The sequence below is a fragment of the Amphiura filiformis genome, chromosome 9 (assembly GCF_039555335.1).
Source record: "Amphiura filiformis chromosome 9, Afil_fr2py, whole genome shotgun sequence".
NCBI lineage: Eukaryota > Metazoa > Echinodermata > Ophiuroidea > Amphilepidida > Amphiuridae > Amphiura > Amphiura filiformis.
In genome coordinates, this window is record NC_092636.1 from 30,407,146 (window position 1) to 30,412,904 (window position 5,759).

Here is a 5,759-nt window from a genome sequence, read left to right on the forward strand (position 1 = left end):
CTTTCATATGCAGTGTATTGAATAGGCCTGCTATTGTGCTTTCTAACTTGAACACATCTACAGAGACACACATTATGTGAATGAAATGCTTGATGTAGTACGGTACATTTGGCAAGTTTGTACCGTACAATTTAGGCAAATAACAACAACAACAACAACAAAAAAATGCATGCTTGAACCATATTTTGTCATTTCAAAATTAAAAGAACAATAATCGTAGCAAGCTGACATGCTCTAAAAGGTACATCAATTTGTCAGGTCAACATGTCTCAAATATCTTTATGCCATGTTACCAATGTAACTAACATACCACAATATGAGAGAACTTTGTCCCCTTGTGGATTCCTAATTTTGACATTTGACCTTTCCCCTATAAGAAATGTACATCGGAGATACGTCAAACTGTACTTTTTCTGAATCTTTTGAAGAGGGGAAAACATTTGTATCAATTTTAGTAAGATTTGACCAAATTTGAAATTTCAGATTTTAGATTTATACAAATTAGGTACAACTTGGATTTTTTGGACTTTTGATATGTTTTTGTGTGCGCTTTTGGGAAAAGAACGCGTGCGAAACTGATTCTGTTGTAATTAGTGGAGGGTGATTTTTGAATTTGAATAGCCTAGCAATTGAGATGGAGTAAGATGTTTTTTTCTCTCTTACGTCAAATCCCCTTCACTCTTTAACTATTTCAATATACTGCATGCTTGTACAAGTAATATGACTCAGAATTGATGTGAAGACCCACTCGCCAGTTATCTGATTAAATTAAACCAAATACATGGCCAATGGATCTTCCATCTGAGACGGGGAAAGACTCAAACAGAAACAAACGGAGAGCAAAATATAACTTCACAAATAAACTTTAATTACTCATCAACCAAGTGGTCACAACATAATATAGCTGAGTGAATTCTTAGCTCCATCTCCGGCAATGGCTGGCTGACAACTGCCACGAATAATAGTCCAGGGTAATTGAGAAGACGGAGCCGCGGAGCGATATATATTTAAATTAGCTATGGAAAGCAAATAGCGTCATAACACAATCATATAGGCTTATTAACATCGCTAAAACATTTTCTTTGAGCCTGGTCCAATCAGAACCCAAGTGTGTCTCCGCATGGAGCGACCGTTTAAACAAACAGACAAATAGACAAACAAAAACACAAACTAACAAACACTCCTTACCTACGTTGACCACGCTAGGCGATGATGATCCATTCTGCTGCGACACACTTACGATAGCAATAACGAAGGCTGCTAAGGCAAAACATAACGCAGCTACTAATATGACAAGATGAAGTGTGCTATTCCTCCACGGGGATTCTTTAATCAACTCTTTGCAATCGGTGTTATTAGATGCCATCACAACAAATTATAAGTTATAACCCTTTCAGCAAGTCCGTGGTAGTAAGAGGCTTTTTCTCGATGTGGACGTGTTTTAGCTGTTCTGACCAAGTGGATATACAACACTGCACTCAGGTCATCTGCATTAAAATACAACAAAATGTCCTTGAACTTGATTCGAACTTGGTCATTTCAAATCAACTTTATGTCCATAATAATAATAATGATGATAATAATAATAATAATAATAATAATAATAATAATAATAATAACAATAATAATAATAATAATAATAATAATAATAATAATAATAATAATAATAATAATAATAATAATAATAATAATAATAATAATAATATTAATAATATATATTCTATTACCCCCACGACCCATTATTCAAAATCGCGCACTGTGATTTGTTGAAACGCGTCACGTCACCATTAATTAGCAATAAAGTGGCCAGGGCAACGAACTTTATGTTCTTCTCGCATCACAGCGCACAGCAAAGCGCGATGCAGTATATTAGCGTCGTTACGCATTCTACGCAAAGCATTACGCTTGGTTACGCGTTCTGCAATACTCGCTATCACTTACGCTTTGGCTACGCGTAGGCGCTCCACCTTGAGGTAAACAACATGAAATATTTGGGCAAAAAATGTGATATTTTCTCTTTAAATCGCACTATTTTGTGGTAATAGAATAGAAATAAATGGTGCCGCATTATCCTTTACACGCAAATAATGTGTCCTCGGCAGTAAAAATGTTTAAATAATGGGTTCGGCTGCGTTTACGTTTTTACTGCCTCGGACACATTATTTTCTTGTAAAGGATAATGCATTACCCTTTATTTCTTAAATAAAAAACAACAACAGACAAAGTGTGATATGATCTGGACCATTGGGCAAAAAGGATGAGTATTGAAACGAATGGGAACATAAAGAGTATATGTGACCCGGCAGCACAAACGAGCCGTAAATTCCCTAAATTGTATTCTGTGTTACGGTGTAAAATGTGTACGAAGGTCGTATTCATCGATAACTTAAGCTGGCCCGACTTCCGTCTTATTTTGATAGTCAAAACTAATCAATAATCCTATTGTTGAAGTGGATAATAAGCTTCTACCTTAGATGGCCGGCTATAGAACTTTTAATAGCTCTGGTCTTTGTTTGCTTTTGCTAAATCCTGTTCAAGTGGTGGGTTACCAGGCATTGTATTTTGTACAGGTATGCATAACCAACAATTAACAATAAGAGAACTTTCTTAAACCTCGTTGACTTGGGGATGATTTGAAATGACCGCCAATTATGACTGTTTGATATATATTGCCAGCAATGTGGAAAAAGAGACACATGTAAAAACGTACAAAGCTATAATTTTGTTGAAGGAGCAACGTTTAACAAACCATAACCTCGCTTCTGGATATCGTTTGAAGTCAAATGATATACCATTTTTAAGTTTATGATGTTTATTTTTAAACACGAAATAAAACAAAATTGACCGGGGAGGAATTTACGGCTCATTCGCCGTGGACGGTCACATATGGTACACATTCCAGGAAAATGTTAAATTTGTTTGTTCTAGATCACATTTGTCTCCAAAATCCCTTTTAATGATTCTCAATGCTACACAGAAATTATGTTTGAAAATCATAGGGATTTTACACAACTTGACACAACTTTAGAAAATATTGTAATGTCTTGATGATTTTCCAGTATTTTGAATGGCAAAGTGAGTAAATATTAAGAAATCATACATCGAGACCTCGGGCAACTCGCGTGTAATCGTGTGGTCGCGTGCGTATTTATAAATATAGTCGAAGCATACTACGGCCTAATACATCAATCCAGGGTTGATAGGTTTAAATACTTTAAAAATATAATTTGTTTAAAACCGGTTAACGTCCCCGATTAAGTGCAGAAAACACCCACGTTTGGATAATTATTATATGCAGGGTCCCCATTTGTGAATTGCCGCCAAACACATGTATGGTGATTGTTTAAGGTAGACCTAAGGTTTTCCGGTTTGTGTTGTTATTCCACAATGTGGACCTATTTGTATACAATACACACAGCCCTTAAATGGTACGTGACATATTGGAGACACTATTAGAGAAATGAATTGATAAATTCAAGCAATAAATTAACGCGAGGAAAGTACCTCCTCGGTCCCCAAAGGCCTGAGTATCACCTTCACACAATCCCCGCCCATACCCTTATTTGAAATGCTGGTTCCCATGGAGGGCTTCCGTGGTATATTCCTGACAGGGCTCTTTCCTATAAAATCCACATCCGCACGACAGAAAAAATCAAAAATCAAAACGAGAGACTGTCACATCAGTACAATAAAATTCAATAGACTAGAGTATTGGGCGCAGACTGCCTGTTGTTATCGCAAACATATAGTCTTGGAATTTAAAGGATCTATATATTTTGAAAAAAAACCCAACAGTGGCATGATCGTGGTGATTAAATACCCATACTACACAAATGTGACCAGCTCCAACAAAACCCGGAACAAGCCGCCAGGATGACATTCCGATAGAAAAAAAAATCAAATTTTAGAATTCTTAATTTCATAGTATTCTACCTTGTGACCGAGTAGTTATTAAAAAGAGCTTTATTTAATCAATGATTGACAGTTGAACTATGATAATCCCTATTAAATCCTGTATTCAATCCTGAAAACTAATGAGCCCATTACTTAGAATAGCCGTTCGGCAAAAATATTAAGGTATCATTTACAAAATAATCCATACCTTGAAAAGTATTGATGCTATGTCATTTTGAAGCTTTGTGTCACGTGCTTGCATTTTTATTCAAATCATGAAATATCAAAAATGCGACTTGTTCCTGGTTTTGTCAGAACGGGTCACAAATGTATTGCAAAAAAAAAGAATTCTGCAAACTGTCGATTTTGCATTTTACGCACTGGATGGAAATGTTCTGTACATAAAATAAGTAAGCATAGACAAGGTAGTATATGATGGAAGTTATGTGGAACTTGTGGTGCCATCATATTCTAGTGCTAACCATGGCGGAAAGACTGAAATCCGTTTGAATGCAGAGACGAAGAAACTTTAGTTCGCAAATTGTCCAGATGCATTTAGAATCGTCTCCAACTGGTAATAACGGTTTCTGGAAAATGGTTACCGAAGAATGTGCCCGTAAGTGGTGATTGGACGAAAATAACAGCCAAAACTGGCCGACGTCTTGGAAATGTATTGGGAATATCCAATGGTAATAATAAGATTACGTGGTAACTCCATAAGGACATAATCGCATTTCGTAATGAACTCAAACGACAATCTTTTTGAGGCGTTATCCGATGTCTTATTTAGGCACGTGTTCTTCATTTCTTCTGCGTCCCCAGACCTCGCAGGACCTTCGAAGGCTGGTAACTTCTCCCAACCGACACATCAAGAATGTATTCGCCCAGCATTTATTTTTCTGATACCTTGCAAAAGCAATTAAACCATTTGGATATCATTCTAACGGCTACGGGACCATGCATCCCATTGTGTGGACCGAAGTTTCTTCGTCTCAGCATTCTACCTGATTTGCGTCTTTCCGCCATTGTAAGCACTGGAATAGGCACATGATGTCATTACAAGTGACACCTTCCAACACAATAGCCTAATCTTATTTGCCTCATGCAAAGAACATTTCCATATAGTACGAAATCGACAGGATATTAGATCTATGCTCAACTTACACTTTGCGGAATTCTCTCCTTTTTTCGTGTTGCAATCTATACTTTTTAGAGAAATATGAGAAAATATAGTTTTATATCTTACCTGATTGAAATTATTATATAGTATGTCAGTGTCCTGATGTAATTTCAGCTACGACATGGAGTCCGTACAGGGTTTTAGTAAAATTCCTCTCAGCAATTGTATATGCTTACGCCCACCCTATTCTAATTTAGTCAAACAATCATAATAATTTGAAAAAGTGAATATTGTTTAAAATGCTGGTACTTTTGATTGTCACCATCTTGTATAAACAAATTAAATTATTATTATCTTGAATAATTTGTAGATTATCAATCAATCACAGTAATTTGAAGTGAATATTGTAATTTTTTAAATGCTGGCATACGTATAAGCACAAAATATAAACAGAAAGTAAAGCGATCGTAAAATTCTAGGCGTTTAAAAATCTCTATCACCTAGATCCATATGGGCAATTTTTCGAAAATTGATTTAATAGGTTTTTTGCTATTTTTTGGTGCAGGACTTTTAATTACATTATTATTATTATTATTATTATTATTATTATTATTATTAGTAGTAGTAGTAGTAGTAGTAGTAGTAGTAGTAGTAGTAGTAGTAGTAGTAGTAGTAGTAGGAGTGGTAGTGGTAGTGGTAGTGGTAGTGGTAGTGGTAGTGGTAGTAGTAGTAGTAGTAGTAGTAG